Source organism: Triplophysa rosa, linkage group LG12, assembly GCF_024868665.1.
Source record: "Triplophysa rosa linkage group LG12, Trosa_1v2, whole genome shotgun sequence".
NCBI classification, from domain to species: Eukaryota; Metazoa; Chordata; class Actinopteri; order Cypriniformes; family Nemacheilidae; genus Triplophysa; species Triplophysa rosa.
In genome coordinates, this window is record NC_079901.1 from 20,746,222 (window position 1) to 20,762,782 (window position 16,561).

The following is a 16,561-nucleotide window of genomic DNA, read 5'->3' on the forward strand; positions in this document are numbered from 1 at the left end:
AGAGAAAGTAGCTGGATGAGACAGTTTGAAGATGCAGGATTGTGGAAAAATACTGACAAAATGAATGATTGCTTAATTCTCATTGCGAGTAAGAAAAAAAATGGACTGTATTAAATTTGGGGTTTGATTAAATGATGTAAAGCAGATGCAGGGCTGAATGAATGACATACAGAAGCAAAGGATGAGACCACCAGCCCTTTCTTCTCTAAGATGCTTGGCTGTAGCCAATTTCTTTCAAGACTCTCTTCTCTTTAGTATTTCTTTTAAAAATACACTGATTAAATAATGTTATGGTGTTTTTTTATTAAAGGTCACCCGAAAATAGAAATTCTGTCATCAGTCGTTCAAAACCTGTATATAACCTTTATCTGTGGAACATAAAAGAAGATATTTTAAGAAATGTCTCAGTGGTTTCGTGTCCATACAATGGAAGTCAACAGGGTCCGACGTTGTTTTTTTTTTAAATATCTTCTTTTATTTTCTGTAGAAGAAAGAAAATCATACATGTTTGAAATGACATGAGGGTGAGTAAACGATGACTGAATTTTCCTTTTTGGGTGAACTGTCCCATAAGTGAGGCAAGGTGTAAAATAGTGTTAGGATGGTTATTATTCAACAATGAGAATTGGAATGCCCATTCCTAATACCATGACTTTCTGTTTTAATAGCATATCCATCAGAGAAAATACACGTGAAATATAGTCACCATCAGATTCACAGTTAAATAAATGCAGCCGTATTTTTAACACACATGTTGAAATGTATTCCAGCTGCTAGTTTTTCAGTATATTCTATATATACAGTAGCTATAGTGTACAATTACTGTATATTTGGAGTTATTCCCAGTAGGATGAGAAACCTCAGACATGAAATGCATGCTTGAAATGTAAGCTTTTAATTAAACAGTAAAGAAAATTATGGATTTGCCTTTTAAACCAACATTACCCAACTGAGCAAGATCTATGGTTGTCAGCCTCCCCATCAAATGGTACTAATAGACAATTTACAAATGTTTTTACAGAAGAAAAGACTTGATTTTTTTCCTTTGTCCATATGGTTTAACTTAAGACAGTTAAACATTGGACTCTCAAAAGTGAGATAAGAAAAGAATATAACTATACTTGCTTTGCATTTTTCCAAAACTGAACATGTTTTTTTTCTGTCACTTTCTTTCTAAGGTCATAGCCACCTTAACCATTAAAATGGCTGGTTTGGTTATAACCTTTCCAACCAAATCATTGCCATATGACACACTGACCAAATCGCTGCAACGTAGGAAGCATTAGGTGCAGGGGTATAGAGTTTCATCCCTGTTATTGAGTTTTCAAAGCATCGGTTCACATGTGTATCTGTTTAAACAATGACCCTGTCATCAAGACCTGGTCAACACTTTACTCTGTATCTGTGGGTGGGTGTTGATAGAGGTTACATGGAACATGTTGTGATCTGTTTAGTGGTTATTGCTATTACACAACATGTTGTCAAGGTCCACAAAAGAAGTGTACATTTTTGGTAGAAAATGTGAGTGTGCTTACAGGCTTTCCAGTAGCTCCGTGGTTAGAGCGTGGCACGCAACGGTAAGGTCATGGGTTCGATCCTACGTATTGCACATACTAAATGAGTATAATGCAATGTAAGTCGCTTTGGATAAAAGCGTTTGCCAAAAGCGTAATTGTAAATGTACAGCAAACCTACCTATTCAATGGGGAAATGGTTTTGTCCAGGTCACTTTGCAATTTGTAGTAGATAAGGCATTGCTTGGTGGTTACTAGGTATATGCTTTATTGGCCCAGAGTCTCCTAGGTCTTGACAACATCCTGGGTGTTTACATTAGCTTGTTGTTGTGCGAAAACGGCGTTTTAAAACGAAAACGATCCTCGTTTATAGTTTCCACACGCGTTTTAGAAAAAAATCTGCGTTTACGCTACACTACTGAAAACGCATGTCACATGACCATTCAGACACGCTGGGCATGCGCAAACAAATGTAAACAGTTGTATGGGCATACAAATGTTGTGGTTGACTACAGTTGGTTACTAGTCACAAATGGACCAGTACAAAATGAACTTGATGGCGAGGGAAAGCAAGGACGTCTTTGCGTGGATAACGTTAGATGAGGTAATCCATGTTATCAGGCTTGTTTGACTGTTGAGTATTCAAACTAAAACGGGGTCTTCCAAAAGTCTCCGTTTTCAGGGGTCGAAAACTTTGGAGTAGTGTAAACGTAAGTTTTACTCTGCCCGAGGACATTTCTCAAGTATTGCTGTTTTTACTATGGAAAAGTTTTACTTCACTACATTATAAAGCATACATCATACTTTTTACTCCACTACATTTCATATTTTTATTCATATAATTTGTTTTTTAAATCTTAGATACTTCAATATTCTTAAAATTTTACACAAGTAAAATTTTTGAGTGAAAATACAAAGTACAAATTTTCCAATATAAAACATTCTGAAAAAGTTCACATGCTTGAGAATGTACTAGAGAGTAAAAATACTGTCCACCTTTGTCATCCGCCAGGCAAATATACACTTGATCTGAGCAGAGTAATAATGTACCTCCCCTCAACAGCCCACATAGTTTGATGTACCATTCATGTCTGTAGCGCAAATGGTATGGGACGAGTTACATACTTAAGTTTAATAGTTACAAATTAGATTGTTTAGATAAAGTATGAGCTACTCTTGCCTTAACAAATGCCACTGACATAATGGATCTGCATACTTGTACATTACAAGAGGCTGAAAATTGGATTTGGGCTTTTGTGCATTGCAAGATTAATCTCTCTGGGTCTTTGTCTTAGAATATGAGAAGGTGATTTTGAACAGCTACAGCCTCAGACAGATAAATAAATGATAGAAAAAATAAAGACAGAGACGTACAGAGCCAAACAAGGAAAAAAACAGAGCAAAGAAGAGAAACAGTAAAATTCTCTATATAGGAATATATCCCGTATGTGTTGATTGCTTCCACATGTCACTAAATACACACAGGCTGTGTGTGTGTGTGTGTGCGTGTGTGTGTGTGTGTGTGTGTGTGTGCGTGCGTGCGTGCGTGCGTGCGTGCGTGCGTGCGTGCGTGCGCGCGCGTGCGTGCGTGCGAAACTCACTATTACTGCTTAATCTCACACTACATTATGTCACAGAGATCTTGGACGTCTGATTAATCTATTTTGACTTGCTGGGATGAGGCAGTTTATTTTATTCAGAGACTTGAATAAGAATTCTTTGCATCTTTTCCTGTACATCAGCTCAGATATGTATGACTCTGTCCGAATGAATTAACTTGGGTTTTGGCACTAGCTGTGCATCAGCTCTCCGATCTTGATTTTGATTGCTATCTTGTGAAATGTGACTACACTTTTCACATATTGTGATGTGTGAGACGAAAAGGTCTTGCTTTACCTGTACCAATCAGCAGACTGACAAATGTTTAATAATTCAGTATGACAATTCCCTTAGTTAGAGTTTAAAGTGCACAAAGAGAGTGTAAAGCTTGTGTGATAGCACTTTAGTGGAACTGAAAATAGCAGGACCGAACTGATCTGTGACTTCAAATCCGGTGAAATCGCAGACTAACTTTCCTTCAAATGGAGACAGACAGTGGCCTCGAAATAAAAACAGGCTGTTATTTCTAAGTAAATACGGAGGTCAATTTTACAACATCATTATTGCCCCTCCAGGAGTACAATTTTGTTAATATAATAATGGATGTTTCAGCCAGTGTAAGGACTACTAAATTATACTTGATGAGTAGTTCTTTGATATAATTTGGGTTTCGAGTCATTTTGTTTAAATTTCCAAAGTTGTTTTCGTTTTATCAGTGACAGAGTGCTGCATTGCTAATGTGAAAAGAGCTAATGTACTAACTTGAATAGAAGGTATAATGTACAAAAAAAGCATATTCGAAATGTCAAGCTCACTACAACGGTAACCTTTAGTCTGCGTAAATACTTTTATTTTAACATTATCAGACACAAGCATAAAAGTAGAAAGCACTCATACCACTACATTATTTTTTCTGTCAGACAGATAATGGAATTGACATATTGACCCTCAGAGATGTTGAAATGGTTTCCTTGGTAGTATTTTTTTCACCTAGAATATGTTTTACAAATATTGAAGAAAATGGTGCTTGGTGTAGTGGAGGGTTTCCAGGGTGTTGCTATGCGGTTACTAAGGCATTTTTAGAGGCCTTTAGTGCATTGCTAGTGGTTGATGCTATGGTGTTTAAAGTTCTACAAAGCTTCAATATACTGTATATTTCATTTTCAAAGGGATATTCCACGCAAGAATAAAAATTCTGTCATACTCACCCACAAGGTTTACCAAACTTGCATAAATGTCTTTTTTTCTGTTGAACACAAAATTTTAATTTTTAAGAATTTAGGAAAGAAAACAGTTTGACCATTTGAATTTTTCCTACTATGGTAGTCAATGATGTCCTAGAAATGTCAGTTGCTAACGTTTTCCAAAATATCCTTCAATGTGTTCTACAGAACAAAGAAATTTATACAGGTTTGGGGGGGGGAGTAATTCATTGCAGAATTTTCATTTTTGGGTGGAGTATTATGGGATTACTTTTGTGTCGATAAAAATGAACGCAAACTTAAAAAAACGAACAAGAATATACAATGAGAAAGAAAAAAAAAACACTTTGATAATGAAACCAATAAACTCGATTGCAAGAATGTGACATGATTTTCAAATAAACTGCTTTTTTCTTAACAATTTTCTAAATTTCGTTTTTGCAAATAATATTTTTGAATTCGCTGCTAGATTTTTAATTTGCGCTTTCCGAGTTTTCATTTAGGCTTCTCAAGTTACGCTTCGTTCGCCTTTCTGGCACAAATCTCACGTGTGGGCGGGATTTATGGCCACTTTACTCTCATTGGTTAGTGAGATTTGGATTGACAGCTCCCTGACCAGGAAATCGATACAGAAGACAGTGCCGCGGATTAGAGAACATTAGAGAGCATCTTATTTTGTTAGTATATTAGCAGGGTTGCCAACTTTCACGCACTTAAAAGTGGGACACACTTCCAGGCTCTATCATGCCGTAACAACAAGCCAACATCGAGTAAATACAGGATAGATAGCCATATTCACATGCAACTTTACGTGGTTATAGAGGCCGTCAAGACAGCAGTCTTTAATTTATAATTACAATGAAATCAGGAAAACGAGATGCCTAGTGAGTTTTGAGGACATATACTATAAAGTGTTATGCTTCCAGTTCATATTTATATTATAATCGTGGTGGCATTTTATGTATAGTTTCTATCTTTAAATGTTTATTTATATTTTAAGAAGTCTCTCTTCTGCTTTTCTTTAACCTGTTTTATGTAGGTGTGTAAATACATAATGAAATTGTTGTTTGCAAGAGGCAGACTAAATTAATAAAACATTCTAAAGGCTTGTTTTGTTGTAGCGTTTAAAAAACATAAATGTCATTTGAATGTATTGGTACTGTTTTATGAGGTGTACTTTCTGTGAATGTAAAGAAAGGGGTATAATACTGTACATTCACCAAGAGTTTAAAAAGAAAGATACATTACTTGATTTATAAATTGACTTAATTCTTTAAAAGGAGACTGTATGCAAGAGCGACATCATCATCCTCCTCCTCAGCGGGACACAAGTCACCCTCAGGTACATTTATGTAACAGAGATAATAAAATCGCTAAAAGTTTTAATCTCTGTACAGTAACTATGCAGCAATGTTTTCATTTAGCATGTTAATTTCTCACAACCCAATAATCTGTAACGTGTCTTTATTGGATGTTATAATGCAAGTTGTTCGTTCCTTTTTAAGAAAATAATCTTAATAATCCATAAAATAATACCTGACAAAAAATATAAAGCACACAATGAACAAGCTAAGTAAAGACAGAATTGCTACTGTACAGGAATAAAACTTTTAGCGATTTTCTTTATTCATTTACCTGAGGGTGAGGAGAACGATGATGAGGAAGACGCTTGGATCCACACAGCGCATGACTTACCAATTTCAAATACCAATTACTAATATACTAACTAAATAAGAAAGTAGTTTTAAGTACAAACAATAAAGATAACAGCATGCATGTCGTTCTCTAAAATCCTTTGCACTGTACTTTCTCCAGTATCGACTTCCTTGTCAGGGAGCTATCAATCAAAAATTCACTAGCCAATCAGCGTAAAGTGGCCATAAGTCCCGCCTACACGTGAGATTTGTGCCAGAGAGGCAAACGAAAACTTGAGAAGCGTAATTGAAAACTCAAAAAGTGCAAATGAAAAATCTAGCAGCGAATTCAAAACTATTATTTGCAAAAACGAAACTTGGAAAGTTGTTAAGAAAAATAGCAGTTTATTTGAAAATCAGTTTATTGTTTTCATTATCAAAGTGTTTTTTTTCTTTCTCATTTTATATTTTTGTTCGTTTTTTTTAAGTTTGCGTTCATTTTTATTGACACAAAATTAATCCCATAGAGTATCTCTTTAACATAAATAACTAAATAATAACTAAAACATGGATTATGTAAATTTATATTTAGTTTAAACAATAAACTAAGATGTCGGGTTTGCATATGAAATATTGCTGCGTATGTTTTGGAGAAACATTGCTGTTAAATTTCAAAGGGAAAAACAACAAAGTGATGTCAGACAGAAGCCATGTGGCCTGTGTTATGCATTTGATAGTCTAGCTGCCCTTTGTTCCTTCGACCATTTCTTATCACACGTCTCATATATGTATGAAAAATTGCAGCCGGTTTCTTCTGATTCATTGTGCAAAATAATTTGTATCCCCATTCAGTGTTTTTCATAAACTTTTGTGTTTGAAATAGATCGTATGATGGCGAGAAACTACGAAATACTCATTTAACATCATTTTGTACTTCCAGACAGCATGTGATTCTACAAAGAGCTTTTGTTCTCTTTATATCTTTGTGTAAAACTCATTTTACAGTTTGAATTGATGGTTTGTTGGACGATGTTAATGAAAAGAATGTAATCCATCTTTTGTTTTTGTATTTTAGGCCGCAGGTTTATTTTTCTTGAAAACAACCTCGAGGCTTTCATGAAAAAGATCACAATAAACAACAAATACAGAGTAGCCTAAATGAGAAACAGCATATTGGTTTGTCATTGTGACCTTTCCTGTCTGTATCTCAGATGTTACTTCAAAAAACCCATTACACTGGTGAAGAGAAACCAAATATCCTGCAGTTCTTTATTAATGAATGTTTTACCAGTGACAATACTACATGTATAGAATTCACAATGTTCCACACACTGAACCTATAAAAATGATACTCTTTTAATAGTCAATAGAAGTTTTACTTTCCATGTCATTGTGTGAATTAGATATGCAAAATTAAAATGTGATATATATGGTTGGATATCAAAACCATTATAATTGCTGTTCATTAATTGTGCTAAACTGCTTTTTGTGTGTAATTTATCGCAACAGCAAAGTGACGTGGTCCCGACCCAGAGTTTGAAAAACCCTGATTTAACAGACCAATTTAACAAATGTGAGTGTACATTTACATTATACATCTTCATATATTTTAACTCGAACTGTACTTTTTTTAGTTAAAGGTTAAAAGATTTTGTCCTAATTAAAAGTTTTACTCCCTAAGAAATGAAGTTCCTTTAAAAATCTGTTTAAAAAATTGTGTGAAGAAAAGTTGTTCTCCGCCAGTTATTTGAACCGTTTCCACACATCATAGCCTAATTACTGCATTTTTGAATATGAAGCGTATTTATATACGCCTTACACGACACGGACATGTAAATTGTGTGTTCTATTTTCAGCACATTTTTGAGAACCGTGGACCGTTTCATTAAGTGAGCTGAACCATTTGGCTGTTTGATGCCCACGGAGCTAAAAGTAGATTCAAGGCATCATTATCTTATGAAGCCATCTGTAGCAATGAGACTCATGCTGTCCTTTGGCTGTCTAACACAACTCATTATTGCTTGTATATATACACTACTTTATGTTTACGCTCTGCTATTAATCATGTACATCTGCCAAGGTACAGCAGTGAAGTCCAGATGGCTCATGCTGTCAGATTTTCACAGTCGTACTTGCAATACTCCTCGTGTGAAACGGAAATATGTTTCTCAAGAGAAAAGAAAATATTTGAACAATGGTATGGTGAAATCAGTGTAAAACAGATTATTTTATATTCAAACATGGTTTAGCAGAAATATATCTGATATAACTGCATATGATTCATTTTCAGGAATGTGGCGAACTGGCAGCACAATAATGTTTAGTCCTTAAAATAGATGTTCTTCAATGGTTCTGTGCAACATTTTAAGATCAAGTTCAGCGCATGATTTCTGTCTTTCTCTTTTTTTACACTTCATTTTTCACTCTGTTAAACCCATGCATAACTCGTCCTTCTCCAAACTTCCAAATGACCACAGTGCTACAGGAATAACTCCTTCTTGTCCCCATGGTAGCCATAACATGCAAGCTTGCAGGTTGTTAACAGTCATTGTCGTGACCAGCCCACCTCATTTTACAGGGTCTCAGGTTTTTCACAGCTCTACTGAGCAGATTGTGTTCAACACAGAGCTCATAATGCCTGCATGGAGATGTGGGGACACGCTTTTACTGGGGATTGAATCTCTTGCCAGGCCCCAGCCCTTTTTTGTTCTGCAAAGACACACTAAAGTGACAACAATGCTTTCCATAGACCCATGGACTTCCATGAACTTATAATTCATGAAAATGAAATATCATAGGCTACTTTTCTGCGCAAATTTGTCTGTACCACAGAAGAGAGAGTGGAGTTGAAATGTGTGAGACCGCTTTGAATTTTTTTTTCTTATTTTTAAACATATTTTTTCATTACAAATTATATTTTTAACATAGCCATTTGAAAGTATTTTTTAGTTCAGAACATTAACTTAAAGAATCTCACTGTATTTGCTTCATCCTCTTGATGCTTTACTGACAGCATGCACTCAAGTCTGCACGGACTCCATTGCCAAAGATTAAAAACCAAACTGATTCATTTTATCACAATATGATTTTAGAAAGTGGCAAAGAGCATTTTATGTGCTTTGTTAAAGCAAGACCTTTACTACAATGTTTCAATAGGGACCTAGAAACATAATTATTAATTGTTCATTTTAAGTTTCTAATATTAAAAAAAAGTTTAGTGCATGTTATTTCTAGGTTTAATGTTGTTTTTGAATCCCGGCATTTCATTGTGGTATTTGGCGATCACGGCGTACTAGATTTAAGTCATGCTAAGCTTCTAATTACAAGTTACAGTTAGTCTGAGCGAATAAACAGACTTTTATTGTAGATTCTGTTTGGCCACAAACCCCCAGTCAAACATAAACACATCGGCAACACTTCTGAAACTGCTTCTGAAAATTCTTCTAGATCTAACATTTTGGTTTTTTGCTTCTTTCCCTTTTGTCATATTATCAAAGTTTGTTTATTGCTGTAATAGGTTGTGACAAAACCCTGTGTTTATTGTTTTCAATCACCATGTGTGTTTACATTAACCCATGTGCTTAATTGATCAAATGTGTGCTTATGCAAACTTCATTATGATTTGTCTTTGATTGTAGGAGACACTTCCACACTCTCTTGTTGTTAGCATTATATTTCTTTTTTTATAAATGACATAAAACTTCAAAAGAAAAACTTGATGTGGATTTAATCAGTATAATAAAGTTTTTTATTTGCACCATTAAAAACACAAGTGTGTAATTAATTAAGGTATCTGTGAAGGCAATGAAAATGTAAAACTTCTAACTCATTAGCTAAGCAGGGGCTTAGTGGCTGTTAAAGTGGTAAAGCTACACATGCAGTCATATTGCTTTTATTTGGCCACTATGACAAAGACATATGTATATGTGTGTGTGTATATATGTGTGTATATATAGAGAGAGAGAGACATTAGCATTTGTCTAAAGTAACGTGGCTCTATTTGGACATTTTAGCCTCAGTTAAGAATGTATGAATGTTATTGCATCAGATAAAAATATCACACCATCACAGAAATATCAAATAGCAGAAATATCAAACGCTGCATCTGCAAAAAAACTTTTCTTTAAAATACTTTCTTCAGCCATTTTGCAATTACTTTTATCCAATTAATTACGTTTCCCCCTTTTCCCTTTTTCAGAGAGCAACATATTTGTCAAGAATATTGGCATATTTGAAAACTTTAAAAAGTTTAATTATTTTTGTGTTATGCAGTAAAATAAATGCTAAGACAGTTGTGTTATGTATAATGCAATTGCATCATTCTAAACTCTCCCGACACTTGCAAAAAGGGCAAAATTAAAAAAGGGCAAAAATATGTTTAGGAAAAACAGTAAAGCATCTGCCTTGTAATTTTAAGTTGTGTGATTAAATGTTTCTTAGACTAAAAGAAAACCGCCATAAATACTGACCATCTGTAGTAACAATGCCAGAGAAATTTTATTACCACTGAGGTAAATGCATTGGTATCTTATGAGGGCATTTCTCATACTAATGGTCTCCTTACTAGAGCAATTACAGGCTATACTCACACATCTAGCCATGAACTATGCCAATAAAATCAGGTTTGGTTTGTGATAAGCTCAGAATGAAACTATTTAACCACCCCAAGGTCTCTAAAACACCAATGTGCCCACCTAATGCAGGTGTGTGAATGTGACCTCCAGATCATTTTCCTCCTCCAGAATGGCCATTGTTCCATCTCACCCCAGAAACCTCTCACCTCATTCAGTCTTAATGTTCAACATGCTGGGCTATAATGATCCACTCAGGGCCTTGTCTCCTGCCTCATGACAGTTTTGTAGGACGAGGTCAACAGAGATGTCCGGTGGGCTATGATTACAGCCATCTTGTTTGATTTTATGTCATGGATCTTAGATTGTGATTTCTACATTTATTTGGGTTGTAATAATGTTTATTGTTTTTCTTCACGCTCATTTCTCTTCGGTCATCCTGCACGGAACAGTGGAAGGAATTTGCCATTCACAATATCAGCGCCTGCACCCAAAGAGTCAGTCAATCGAATGTTAATGTGTGACTTGAGTATTAGCCTAATGCTTTTAACAGCAGCGTATTAGCTGAAGCGTCAAATGAACAGGCACCCGTTGTTCACAAATCTCAATGTTAAAACCAGGGAAATGGAGCAATCTGACCATGTAATTTAATATGGCCAAACTGATTCAGGGAGCCATTTGACTGGCTTAAAATGAATCCCTGCGGGCATTGGGACGGCTGTGAAATCAACAGTTGCTGCTGCAGATTTTAGCACGTCTTATTTGGAGTTTAACTGAGGCCTGGTGTGGAACCGCAAGATTATTCCATTCCAAACACATGGGCGCTGTGTGGTCAGAAGATTAGTTAAATGTTCACCAATACTGGCATTGGAGACATCGAACGCTGTGACTGAGGTTATAGTTGTGATGTAATTTCATAACATGGTGGTTATATTTACAAAAAAATGGTAAGGATTATTTTTTACATTTATGCGTTTGGCAGACACTTTATCTAAAGCAATTTACAGTGCATTCAGTTTAATTCAGTTTTATTTATACAGGGATTTTCACAATTGTGTATTGTTGCAAAGCAGCTTTACGTAAATATATTTAGGCAGTAGTTAGTGAAGAGATATAGTTATGAAGAGTATTAAATGGTATTATAATACATGGTTGCAATTTTTCTAAATATAAGCGATACGATAACAGTACTACTAAGTGCTGTGTAGTGTGGATAATTTTTTTCATGGGATGTGAATTATTAGTACTGACTGTTAAAATAATTGTCTAAAGATTATAATTTATGTTTCTATTGAGTTTATGACAAATACATCAAAGGACAGGCATCAGAAATACATGTAATTTCATTCGAAGAGTTGTACTTACATAAACACTTTATAAAAACTTAATAGTACTTTTTTTTTAATCATTAAAAACGGTATATAATTTAGAGACTATGAAACATTTAGCGAATTAGCATGATGAGTTACATTTTTTTTTATTAGGTGGAGTAACAAGCTATTTCATGCATTCTGACTTCTTTACACCATGCTGGCTTCTCAAGCTTAACAAGGTAAACTTGTTCAAAAACTAGTTGAACGTATGACGCAGTATTTCTGCGCTCGATTAACTCCGTCAGGGTTCGTACAGGTTTCGGAAAGTTTTTTTCGAACATGGATTCCTGTTTCGTAACAAGGGTTCTTAGTCCCTTATTGGACAATTCTCCCAGAAAAGCACGCCCACTCGTCAACCACCGAGCGAAAGAGCACGCCCACGCGCGAGCGTGAGAAAAAGACCACGCCCACGTGTCAACCAGCCAGGAATAGAAAGAGCACGCCCATCAATGCCACTTCACTCGGCTGACAGAGGTTTATCTGTGTTTGTTTGCTCACTGCATTTTGGTGATGAATGTCATAAACGGTGGATATAACGCTGGATTTGGAGATCATTTGAAACTAATAGATGGCGCGCTCTCAGCACTAAAAGATGCCGGACATGAAGTCAAACTAAGTCATATGTCTGTGTTTTTTTGGCAAACACGAAGGGATAATGCGATGATGAATTGTCTGCTCGTGCTGTAGTTCTGTCCCCCCTGCCCGCCTCCAGCAGCTCGTCTTTTTCTGGAAATAATCGTACGGATGTATCTCTCTTCTCTTAAATTTGATCAAACTAAAAACTTTTCGAAGATACGAAGTATGCAATACTGCTGTATTTTACTCAAGATTAATATGAGATTGGCATAAACTGTGTGTTACCTCATCTTTAACATGTATTAGCTATATGTTTTGTCAGTGTGGGATCCCTGGGATCAAACCCTTGCATTGCGACTGCAACAGTTTGATTTTTTATTATTTACTCACCTTCATGTCATTCTTCTGTGGAACACAAAATATATTTTGAGAATGTCTCAGTGGTTTTGTGTACAGGTATACAATGTTCACAATTTTTTTGTTGTGCTAGTAGCATGGTTGTGATTGTCCTTGTTTGGAAAATCCTTCAAGTAGACTCCATAGAAAAATCAAAGGAACAGAGGTTACTATGCTTGTACACTCAGTAAATGATTGTAAGTGGTAATACGACATTAGCAAACGTTTTTTGCATTAAAAACAAAAACCATGTTACATGGTATAGTAATCATATCAATCAGCAGACACATTTAGTGTACATACAGTAAGCTTATTAAAAAGTTATTGAATTGCCCCTTTACAGTGACACAATAAATTAATACGCTGGAATTTAATAAAGGGTGAAAATATATGGCACCACTGGCAAAAACCCGCCGGCTCAATATCACATTAACTAACCATTATTTTCCCCTATATCTCAGCCTCAAGTGCATTTTCTTCCACTGGCTGAGTAATGGGATGCTAAGTGAATGGAGTTTATATAAACTTTCCGGTTATATCTGTTGGCAGACGCAGAGATGACACCTTCCACCTGAGCCGCACCATCTACAAAGGAGGCCCAGCTTCTCCAACAACAAACACAACGTCAGTGGATAATGATGGGATGCAGATTTATGTGCCGTGCCTGATTGGTGCTGATTAAACCAATCACACCCTGTCTGGTGTTAAAGTGCACAGAGACACTATAGAGAGATAGAGATTTACTTGTATAAGAGATTTACTTGTACAACTATAGAGATTTACATGTCATTGGTGCCCTGAGCATGACACTCTTCTTGCTGAAGGATCCAAAGATATGATAAGACTGAATGCATCATAAAACACTTTAATTATTGCATGTGATTGTTCATGATTATAGTATTTCCCATGTCTCTTAAAAGGTCTTTTCTGTCATCTGTTACATCATCATGTTTAAACCAGTTTGGAGTTAGCTCTCTGAATGCTTCTTTTCCATACAATGAGAGCGAATAGTAACCATAACTGTCCCTGGTTCCCACCTACTTTCATTATATTGAAAATAGCTTAGAAATTCTAAAAATGGGTTTTGTACTACATAAATGAAGGTAGAATGTTAATTTTTTGGTTCAGCTCTATTTTTCCTGTTCTTTTCAGGGCCATACAGGTGTTTTTACAGTAATAGGTCTGAAATGAGGCAGGGTATGAGTTCTGTTTCCAACCTTTCCTCCAGGTGTGAAACTCTGTTTGGATTTGCTCACATACTGAGGACACATGAAGCATGACTGTCCTGTCTTCATCCAAATGCTCTTGCACAAAACTGAACCAGATTCATAAAATTACAATTTCGGCATGATTGGTAATCAATTCAATTTTATTTATACGCCGCTTTTCACAATCTGCATCGTTCCAAATCAGCTTTACAGGAGAAAAACAGAAAAACACAGAAAAGGTCAAACACAGCACAGTGCATGGTGTTTATAGACCAAGCAAGACCATTCTAATATCTAATATCAGCAGTCTCCCGGTGAGCAAGCCAACACGGTCCTGTGGCGAGGAACCCAAATTCAAATGATAAATAAATGGAGAGAAAAACCTCGGGAGAAACCAGTCTCAGTCAGGAGGGCTAGGTCCCCTCTGACGTGTCACAGCTGCACTCAGTGACTTTGATTAGAAGTTACTGAGTAAATGTTTATGAATAATAGGGAGAGCTTATTAGTTGTGATTTAGGAAATTTCATTTGTTGAAACTGTTTATGTCTCATTTTTTGTCAGACACAGAGGAATGTTATAAGCAGGGAAAATAGTAAGCCTAATGGCATAATTTAACTGAGTGCAGCTAACTTCAAACTGCTGTCATGTAATGTAAGTTTAGCATTAAATACTAAGTATTGTAAATTTAGCATTATTGTGACAAGTAGTCCATCTTTGCTCTTGATTGGGGATGGAATTGCCTGAGCTGAAGCTGGGATGGTCAGATGGTCCCTTTGCTCTTGGTTGGTGATGGGATTGCCTGAACTGGAGTTGGAGAGTCAGTCCGCGGGGCTCAATCAGTTGCATCAATGCATATACATAATTATAAAAAAATTTTTTTGTTCTGATGAACACAGAGAAAGATATTTGGAAGAATGCTTGTAACCAAACAGTTCTTGGCCACCATTGAGGAAAAAGTGCTCTGTAAATTTCTTTGTTCTGCTAAACACGAAACTAGATATTTTGAAGAATGTAAAGCAAACAGTTCTGGGGCACTTTTGACTACCATTGTAAATGTTCCTACTATGCTAGGCTAGTCAGTGTTGGCTAAGAACTGTTTGGTTACAAGCATCCTTCCAAATATCTTTCTCTGTGTTCATCCGAACACAAATGTATACAGATTTGGAACAACTCGAAGGTGAGTAATTAATAACTGAATTTTTATTTTGGGGTGAACTGTATCTTTAAGCATGCCAAATAATTGTTTTTCTTAAATGAAGCATTACTAAGACTAAGTCTGCATCCTTAAATGTCCCTATGAAAGAGGAACCACTAAGCAACAAATGTTCCTGCAACTTTCTTATCCACACAAATGTCATGGGTTACTTTGAGCCCCATAGGCTATAAATAAAACATATAGTGGTTAATAAAACTCGCTTTGGATAAAAGAGTCGGCAGTGTCTCAATACTTACTTAAAGGCAACACACTTTTGTATGGCAACACAACCACATTTTATTATTATTGGTGATTAATTAAAGGAATAAGAATGAATGCATATGACATGTTAAAACTCTTTCTTTCTCTTTCATTTACACATGTCATAACTCTTCATCTGGTGAAGATTTTATCTACAGTATTACACAAAACGTGACAGCAGTGGAACTGTTGAGTAGATCATCTGTGTCGCCTGTAGGAGTCGCTGGTCCTCTCTCACCCGCATTTCCGCTTTCTCACTACTCATAAGTCCCAAAATCACCCCGTAAGAGCTGCGAGGGGCTTAGAGGTAGGCTACAGGACAGTCCGATTTATGTCTGAATCAGATTTATTCTTTATGAAAGTCACATTTCGGAACGACGAGTTGAATCGGAAGCGTTTGGTGCGCAGGGAGAGTCAGACAGACGCGAAGACTTTTACAACCCCCAAACTTTGTTTTGGAGTCGGTGTGTTTGACACTTAAGGATTATATATAGGACAGGTAAGAGAAAGTTTATCAAAACTTGTTTATATTTGACCTTTAATCACTGAATGAGACGGAATCGATGTTGCTTTAGGTTGTTGAATTATTTGATGTTGTTTATATGCCTATTTATATCGATTTGAGACCATTTCTCTTTTAAATGAGACCTTCTGCTGATTTACTCTTACATTAAAATATTTTTGTTTCGGTTAATGCAAACTATTCGTTAAACATTAGTGAAATGTACTGTAACTAAATTATGTAACATAATGTGTTCTTGTACATTCAATACAATACTTGACCATCGGTTTAAATTCAAGTACAAGTGTCAAGTTCAAGCTTTCATTCAAAAAGCGATAACTGATAATGCTGTTTTTCTAATTTAATACATTCTAATGCGTTTATTCAAATGATATTATCAGCATAACAATGTGAAAAGTTTAATATGAATTTATTGGTTCTCAATTTGATATGTTCATTTTGGTGAATGTGAATTTTTTGCTTATTCGATTGGTGACCAGGAAATATAAATGTAGCCTACTAAATTAGGT

The 16,561-nt window shown here is 35.7% G+C and overlaps 1 protein-coding gene across 3 annotated transcripts in view; it reads left to right on the forward strand.

Annotated features, from left to right (window-relative positions):
* The first annotated feature begins 15,791 nt into the window (after positions 1–15,791).
* Positions 15,792–16,561, forward strand: part of tspan9a (tetraspanin 9a) — a 169,030-nt gene continuing 168,260 nt past the window's right edge. For all 3 annotated transcript variants that reach the window (XM_057347715.1, XM_057347718.1, XM_057347714.1), the window contains exon 1: positions 15,792–16,028. The gene's annotated coding sequence lies outside the window, so the exon portion shown is untranslated. The remainder of the gene's footprint in view (positions 16,029–16,561) is intronic.